Source organism: Phacochoerus africanus, chromosome X, assembly GCF_016906955.1.
Source record: "Phacochoerus africanus isolate WHEZ1 chromosome X, ROS_Pafr_v1, whole genome shotgun sequence".
NCBI classification, from domain to species: domain Eukaryota; kingdom Metazoa; phylum Chordata; class Mammalia; order Artiodactyla; family Suidae; genus Phacochoerus; species Phacochoerus africanus.
Window position 1 is genome coordinate 86,731,221 of NC_062560.1, and position 9,318 is coordinate 86,740,538.

Below are 9,318 nucleotides of genomic sequence, written 5' to 3' on the forward strand. Positions count from 1 at the left end.
AGGGTTTGTTCTTTTTGATTAAGGCCCTATTCTATCTGTGAGTACTTGTTTGGCACTTAGGCCTGGTTTTTTTGAAATCAGGCTGTTCTCACTGGAACTGTGCTAACCTTCAGCTCGATTTCTTTTGGAACAGGAGCCTTTTCATTGGAACTGTGCTATTCAGCCTTCAGCCTGACTGCTTCAGAATTAGGCTGTTGATCAGAGCTCTGCTGTGCAGCCTTTGGCCTGGCTTCTTCAAGACTAGGCTGTACCCTTATAACTGGTTGGCATTGGGCCTGCTGGCTGTTTGAGCTTGTTTAAGTTGCTTGAGTTGCAGGCTATTTAAGCTGTTTAGGCTGTTTGAGAATTACTATTTTTGTCTAGAGAAAAATCTATGAGAAATGGGACCTCAATTATCTAAGTATTTTGAGAGCACACCTACCTAAAGGGACCCCGACTGACTTTTTTTTTTTTTTTATGTTTAAAAACAGAAGTCCTTCAAGCATGTTTTTAAGTAAATGGACCAACCTAACCAAAGGACATTTAGAGCATAAATGGTCATTATGGAGAACTTTTGAAATCCCAAACTTACTTTTCTTAAACCAAATTGGACAACCACAACTCTAAAATTTCCAAAACTGAATGGAATGCCTATTTCAACTATTTTGAGGCTTCCAAACATTCTCAGGAACCCCATCTCTGCAAAATAAGATTTTAAGATTAATTGAAGCAAAGAAAGAAAAATAAAATGGCTCCCAAAGGCTTGGCTTCTGCTCTCAGAATGTGCTTCCAGCATTATTTTGTTCCTTTCCCCTGGCTCCGCCTCCAGTGCCATCCTCCTTCTTCCCCTTTATCACCCTTTTGTAGTTGGTGATAAACCAACTATATCACCTCTCTTAACCCTCAGTACCCCCATATTAATTCTCTCCCCAAACATTCTCTTTCTCTGAAGCTGTCCCCACTGCCTTTTCCTTTGAACTTGTCAGAATCTGTCCCTTTAAAATTAAGCCTTCTAAGGATACAGAGGCTAAATTCTTCATTTTTAAAAATATTCCCTGGACTAAAGTGGAACTGCAAGCCATAGTCAAAGATTTTCCCAAAGTAAGTGAAGAGCCTTAAGATTTTCTGAGGGATTTAATACAATCATTCAAACTTGTCAATCTGGTTACTCTGACTTAAATCAGGTAGTACATATGCTTGTTGGTAAAGGCCAGCCCAGCTCTGGATGAAAATCACCAACTGGGAAAATCCTGAAAAGTCTCTAGAATCACAACTGGGAGACCAGCCCATCAAGCTCAGGCAATCACTGAATGACTTTCATAGAGCAATTCATAGGGCTTTTCCAAAGTCTGTTGGTTGGAACAAAATTCAGGCTTGCACACAAAAATCTGATGAATTATTATGATTGACTTCAGAATATGTTTAAAGAAAGTTCTGATCTTTCTTCAGATGTTGATTCTACCCAGTGGCTTTCAACTTTATTTTTATTAGTGGGCTGATCCAGGATCTTTCTCTTCTAGAAAAAAAGTACTGGGAATTCCTATGTGGCTCAGCGGAAATGAACCTGACTAGTAGCCAAGAGGATACAGGTTCGATTCCTGGCCTAGCTCAGTGGGTTAAGAATCCAGCATTGCCATGAGCTGTGTGTGGTGTAAGTCACAGAGGAGACTTGGATCTGGTGTTGCTGTGGTGTAGGCCTGCACTTATAGCTCCAATTTGACTCCTAGCCTGGGAACTTCCATATGCTGCACCTGTGGCCCTTGACAAAAAAAAAAAAAGAAAGAAAAAGAAATAAAAAGGACCAAGATGGAATGGAAAACTCTGTCCCCTCCAGATTTAGTTAATCTGGCAAAAGAGCTCTCTCAACACTCTAGATGAGTCACATAAAAAGAAAACTGTTAAAATTCTTTTTTCCTTTTTTTTTGTTTTTTTTTTTTTTTGTTTTTCAGGGCCACACCTGTGGCATATGGAAGTTCCCAGACTAGGGATAAAATCAGAGGTACAGCTGCCAGCCTATGCCACAGCCACAGCAACACGGGATCTGAGCTGTGTCTGAGACCTACACCACAGCTCGTGGCAACCCTGGATCCCCAACCCACTGAGCATGGTCAGGGATCAAACCCACATCCTCATGGATCCTAGTCGGGTTCGTTAACTGCTGAGCCATGAAGGGAACTCTCAGAACTGCTAAAATTCTTAATCTTTGACTCCAGCAAATGGAGGCCTCTAAACAAAACCAAAACTCTCCTGGTTTCTGCTATTATTGCAAAGAGCTAGGATATCAGAAAAAAAGATTATTACCAATTTAAGCACTTTAGGTGCCATCAGCCTTCTAAACAGCCTTTCCAACATCCAGTTCTCAATGAAAGGACTCCAAGGAACTACAGGGGCTATTCCTAATCCCTCCCTCTTAATTATCTTGGAGAAACATTTCTCCAGATTAAGGACAAATCTCTTCCAGTCTTAACTGACACCAGAGCCATACTCTCTGTGTTCAACCCCACTATTACATAACAGTCCCTGAATTTGAATACTAAGACAGTTCAAACAGAGGGGATCTCTAAAGAACCTCGAGAGGATCCTGTCTCTGAACCTGTTCCTTTTTGTTTAGGCCTTTTGAGAGACACATACCCTTTTATTCTTAGTTCTTTTATCCCTATCCATTCATTTGGTCAAGACTTTTTAGACAGGTTTCATGCTGGAATTTCTCTCTCCCAAAAGGAGGAAATAATTCTACAATTTGACAGTATTGTCAAAGCAGCCAATCAGGTGAATTAAATGACCCTTTGACATGTTTTATTTGCTCTGTCTCTGTTGGCACTACAGCTGACTCTGGAAACATTGATCATTTGTCCCTATTGGTCAGCTGTTATCCTCCTTATGGGCAAAATCTCCAACTGCTCTTGGTAACATTCGCAGTTCACCTCCTATCAAGATCCAAATAAATTCCTCAAAACTTCCCCCCAGAACTAATCAATACCCTATAAGTAAAGAAGCTCTTCAAGAAAAAAAAAAGGCCATAATAGAAGATAATAAGGCTCAAGGACTTATTATCCCTTGTCCTAGGTCTCTGTAATCCTCCAATTTTACCAGCGAGAAAAACCTAAGGGCTGAGGGTGGAGGTTTGTCTAGGCCCTCACAGCAGTAAACAAGGTTGTTACCTCTCGACACCCTGTTATTCCTGACTCTCATATGTTACTAACATCCATTTCCAACAGAAGCAAATTCTTTACTAAAATTGATAAATACAGTGCATTCTAACCAACATCTTTTTGCCTTTATTTGGGAAGAAAAACAATTCAACCTGGGTGCTAACACCTCAGGGTTTTACTGAGACTCCTTATTTCTCATAAATCCCAAAGGCTGATCTGGATAATATAAAGTTCCCTAGGGGTTCTGCTCTTGCAATATGTGGATGACTTGCTTCTTTGCTCTCCTTCTCAAGCCTCCTCACAGGAAAATAGCATCTGCTTGCTAAAGCTTTTAGCCTTAAAGGGACATAATGTTGCCAAGGGAAAATTGCAGTTTCCCCAAACCCAAGTTTGATGTTTAGGGCATCTGGTATCAGAAAAAGGGCTATACCTGGATCCAGAAGTCTCCATGGTGTCATAAGTTTCCCAAAACTAAGTGCCAACTGTGAGGTTTCCTCAGGCCAGTTAGTTATTGCTGAAGCTGGATTCCAAATTTCTCTCTTATGGCCAGACGTCCATATATTTTATTAAAGAGTAACCCCAACCCAGTTTTATGAGAAAAAACAGACAAAATAGCATTTAAGGCCCTAAAGGAGAGTTTGATGAACCCAAACACCCTTGGGCATCCAATTATCAGATTCTCTTTTCCATTTTTATATATGAAAAATAAGGTGGGGAAAAGGGAAGGTAATGCCTTCAGGGTACTCACCCCAAAACATGGGGACCCTCAGCAATCCACAGGGTATTGTAGCCAGCAACTGAACCCTGTGCAAAGGGATACCCCTGCGCCTTCCCTTGGAACAATTACCGGCACTGCCTTTTTGTTCAAGGCCACTAAAAAGATCATTGTAGGGATCCCTTGTTGCCATTTTCATGCCTCATGCAAAAGAAGCCCTTCTGAATTCCCATCACACTCAATATTTCTCAATCGGCCATCTCACCTCCTATGAAGTCCTTTTGTTAACTTCCTCACGTAACTCTTTTAGGTTGTAATAACCTTAAGTCTGCTATTCTTCTGCCCTCCATCACCAAAGAAGTCCCTCATGACTACTTAACGCTGATGGATCACCTCCTGGTGCCTCATGATGATCTGCAGAAAATCCTTTGGGTAATGCTGACTTCTCATGGTTTGATGATGGTTCTTATTCAAAAGGTGACAATGACAAATATTATGCTGGGTGTGCTATTACAACTCTTTTGATGTTGTTGAGGCAGCATCTTCACCTATGGCTACTTTGGCCCAACAGGCTGAATTATATGCTGTTACAAGGGCTTGTATTTTAGCCAAGGACAAAACCGCGATATTTATATTGATGGTAGATAAGCTTTTGGAATAGCTCATGATTTTGGAATGTTGTGGAAGTAACATGGCTTCTCAACTTCCAGTGGAAATAAATTTTAAAATGATCCCTATATTCAGGAATTATTGAATGCAATACTTTTACTGGCCACTTAAGCTATCATTAAAATTCCAGGGCATTCTAAACTTAACTCCCTGGAAGTTAAGGGAAATTACCTTGCGGACATTTCCACAAGGAATGCTGCCTTTAAAGGAACCAAGAGCAATCAAACCTCTGTCATGGTCCAAAGGGATATTTTCCCAAATGATAACTTAGAAAAACTGGCTGGAGAAGCCCAAAAATTGGCCTCAGAAAAGGAAAAATGAGATTGGAAACCCAACAACCGTTGGTTTGATAAAAAGAGAAAGCTCTGCTTCAGACCAAATAACAACTCAGTCCTACCGGAGACTCTAAAATTCCCACTCCTAACTACTGCATATGAATTAAACCATTGGTCTACTAACAAAATTATAGCTTTCATACATCAATATTGGTAGGAAAACATTAACAAGGCTTCAAAAAGTGCCTACCGTACTTATCCCACTAGTCCAAATTATAGGGAGTTCCATTGTGGCTCAGCAGTAACGAACCGGACTAGTATCCATGAGGACATGGGTTCGATCCCTGGCCTCGCTCAGTGAGTTAAGGATCCAGTGTTGCTGTGAGCTGTGGTGTAGGTCGCAGACACAGCTCAGATCTGGTGTGGCTGTGGTGTAGGCCAGCGGCTACAGCTCCAATTTGAGCCCTAGCCTGGGAACTTCCACATGCCAAGGGTGCAGCCATAAAAACAAGGCCAAAAAAATCTATTAAAAAAAAATTACAACCCAGGGAAGTCTGTTTTTACTATTCCTAGACATTTTTAATGGTCTAAGGGACCATTCAAGGTCTGGCAATTCAATTTCATACAACTTCCTCCATCTCAGGGATATAAACATATCTTAATCACGGTTTGAATGTTTTCACACCGGACTGAAGCCTTCTCTTGCAGACAAGCTATTGTGTCTTCTGTGGCTAGTGTTTTGGTAAATCCCTCCCTTGGAGAGTTCTTCTCAAACTTCATAATGGTCAAGGGACCCATTTTGCTGGTCAGGTACTTTAACAAGTCTGTGCTATCTGGCCAGTTTTACAACATTTTCGCTGCACTTAGACCCTCCAATCCTCTGGTTTAGTCATATGCACTAACTGCATTAAGACTCAGTTGGCAAAATTTGCATGGGCCCTCCAAATACTTTGGCCAAAAGCATTGCCACTGATCTTCTAAATCTTAGATCCAAACCTTTTGGAACTCAAACTCTCACTCTCTGAGATAGTCATAGAACACTCATTGTACTTGGCTCCTACTTTGACCCACAACCGATAAAATGAGAAATACTCCAATATTACAAAGTCCCAATTACTTCTCTTAAAAATAACAATGGTTTGGTAGAGCAATGTTTTCACAGTGCACTCTCAGGAGATGAAGACCTCAAGCATCTTTGCAACCTGGAGGTTTTTCTACTGGAAAAGACACTTCCAGAAGGACTCTCTTTAACCTCATTGTTAAGGCCCCTATCAGGTACTGCTAACCAACCCTTGTGCCATCAAACGCCAGGGAAAAGACTCTTGGATTCATGTGACACACCTAAAGAAAGCCCCACACCTGAGTGGATCTGCACATCATCTGGTGACTTTTGTAAATGGTTCCCAGAACTGAAGCAGACAACGCCTAATGAGACAGCTTTCCCAGACCAGGCCTGTTGGAAGTTTGTCTGCCAAACCTTTGATGATGATATAGTACTTCATATGATCTCCAGTGTCTATGACCTTGATGATATATGGACTTTAGAGAAAAAAGTGCCTGAGAGTTGGCCCTCCTACCCATCCTTGTTATTACTCAAATGTGACTTCAATAGGTTTCCAGTATGTGCACTTTCCCTCCATTATGGGACATTACACCCAAGAAAGGTCCCTTCTGGCAATGAGGGACAAAAAGCCACTGAAACCAGGAAACCTGACTCTTTACCAGTGAGACTCAGAGAAAGATCATGATTGAAAAGAGGAAATGTTGGGAGTTCCCACTGTGGCACAATGGAAACAAATCTAACTAGTATCCGTGAGGATGTGGGTTCGATCTCTGGCCTCGCTCAGTGGGTCGGGGATCCAGCATTGCTGTGAGATGTGGTGTGGGTCACAGACATGGCTCGGATCCCACATTGCTGTGGCTGTGGCTGTGGTGTAGGCTGGCAGCTGTAGCTCCGATTCCTTTTTTTTCTTTTTTTTGTCTTTTTGTCTTTTCTAGGGCTGCGCCCACGGCATATGAAGATTCCCAGGCTAGGGGTCTAATCAGAGCTGTAGCTGCCAGCCTATGCCAGAGCCACAGCAACGTGGGATCTGAGCCACATCTGTGACCTACACCACAGCTCATAGCAACGCCAGATTCCTAACCCACTGAGCGAGGCCAGGGATGGAACCCACAACCTCATTGTTCCTAGTTGGATTCATTAACCACTGAGCCACGACGGGAACTACTGTAGCTCCGATTCTACCCCTAGCCTGGGAACTTCCATATGACGCAGGTGCAGCTCAAAAAAAAAGGAAAAAGAACAAAAGAGAGAATGTCCAATTTAAAACAAAAACTATAATTAAAATAGTTGGGGAGCCAGAAGGGGGAGCTCTCATAACCTATGACGACAGCAAAGCCCAACAGGAAGAAGACGTCCTCTTTTTCCCTAGCAAGAGTTCCATCAATGAGAGATGCCCATAACTCAGCCAATGAAAAGCCGCTATGCCTTGAACTCTCAATTCCTCCAGTAGGACTTTGTTTAGTATAGCCCACCCAAATTCCTTTTCTTCTCTTTGCTGTGGTGGGTACTTGTGTGTGGCTTGCCATGGTTGCTGATACCCAAACTGTATAATTCTTTGTTGATCCCGAATAAAGGCATTTTTGCTGGAGAAATAACTGGCAGTCTGTGTTAATAATAGGTCAATACTGTTAATAATAGGGGGAAATGAGTGTGGGGTATATGGGAACTCTCTGTACTATCTTTGTAATTTTTCTGTATATCTAAAACTATTCTTAAAAATAAAGGTTTTTAAAAAGTTGGCTTTAAATGAAAAAGTACAATACAGTTTGTCCAGAAGAGATGGAATGGCCCAGAGCTGAGGCAGTTTCTCTGGTACTTGAAATCTTCTTACTCGCACATCCTGTGAGACCTTTAACTTAATATACACCCTCTGAAGCCAGACTGCTTGGATTTGAATTCTGGCTTTACCACTTACTTAGCTGGGTAAACGTGGGCAAATTACTTAACCTCTTTGTGACCCTCATCTCTTAAAAAGAATGATAGTCGCTACTTTTTGTCATGTGGTATTAAGGATTAAATGAGTTTAATATGCAGAAATGCTTACTTAAGTGAGTGCTGGCACATAGTAAGTTCTATGTAAATACTTTGTAAACTTAAAAAAATCCATGATGACTCAAAGTTCATTTAGTAAACAGCTGTAATCAGACAAGGGAGGGCAAATTCCTTAACCTTTTTGTGAACCTCATCTCTTAAAAACTGATATATACTACTTTTAGTCATTTTATAATAAGGATTAAATGAGTTTAATATGTATAAAGTACTTAAATGAGTGCTAGCACATAATAAATTCTATTTAAATAATTTGTAAACTTAAAAAAAAAAAACTGAAGATGACCAGAAGTTCATTTAGTAATTAGCTGTAATCAGACAAGGTAGGGAAATGTGGGTTTGGTTGCTGTGAACCAGGCAGTGGTTGCCATGGATATGTCACAGCCTTGACAGCCACTGTTAGGACACTGCCTTACCCTATATACAAGGGCAACTGAGCTGTGTTTCTCTGGGAAGAGGGCTAGACAGCTCACTATACCTTCCTATTACCCTACATGTCTTATATTTTTTCACTCAAAAAGAACCAACTTCTAATCAGGTACATAATTAACCACCTCAAGGTAAGCAAAACATATCATTATCTCCAATCCATAGATAAGGAATCTGAAAATGGTAGGTTTACTTTAGGTGATTTCATCCCAGAGGACCAAGAAGTGGTGTTAGAAATGAAAGAAAGGACCTGGTAATCCCTAGTCAAATTATTTTCCTTCTCAGTTATCCCCTTATCCTTCTTTAAGATATGTTCTTAAGGAACAATCTGTGTGATGCCAGTTTGACCTTTCTTAGTGGTACTAACAAATACAGACTGAGATCAAGTTAGGGAGCTCTGCCAATTATCAGGAAATACACATGAACCTGCTACCGGCCTTGTCTCAAAGGGAGATGGCTATCATGGAACCCAGATAATCAGACTCTGGTATTTCAGGCTCTGGGTCTTATCAGTTTCATGAGCAAAACTGGAGTAAGGCTGATTTTGATCACAGGCCACATAGAAGGTTTCCCTTTCTTCTGGCATAAGCCAGAGCCATTCTCCAAGAGGTCCTTATGGGAAGCCAAATGACCTCCTAGAGAATGATCTATGCCCTAGGCAATGCTATGAAATATGTCTCTCTTTGGGAATGGCAATTCTCTAAAACAGTGGGCAACTCTGCAGAATCCTGTTAAGTTATCCACTGATAAGCTGGCACATACACTGGGCTCATCAGATTGCTAAGCAAAGCTTGTCTGAATATCAGCCTAAGTACTGTGCTAACCCAAACGGAGCTTCCCCCAGCTCTGGGCCCAAGCATAATTAATCATTAGGAAAATATTAATCAAAACCACAGTTAGATACCACTTCACACCTACTAGTATGACTATAAACAAAAAGACAACAACAAGACTCGGTGAGGATGTGGAGAAATTGGAACCATCCTG

At 41.2% G+C, this 9,318-nt stretch overlaps 1 protein-coding gene across 2 annotated transcripts in view; it reads right to left on the bottom strand.

Moving 5' to 3' along the window:
* Positions 1-9,318, bottom strand: part of TRMT2B (tRNA methyltransferase 2 homolog B) — a 102,680-nt gene that overhangs the window by 23,567 nt on the left and 69,795 nt on the right. The gene's annotated exons all lie outside the window — the stretch shown is intronic.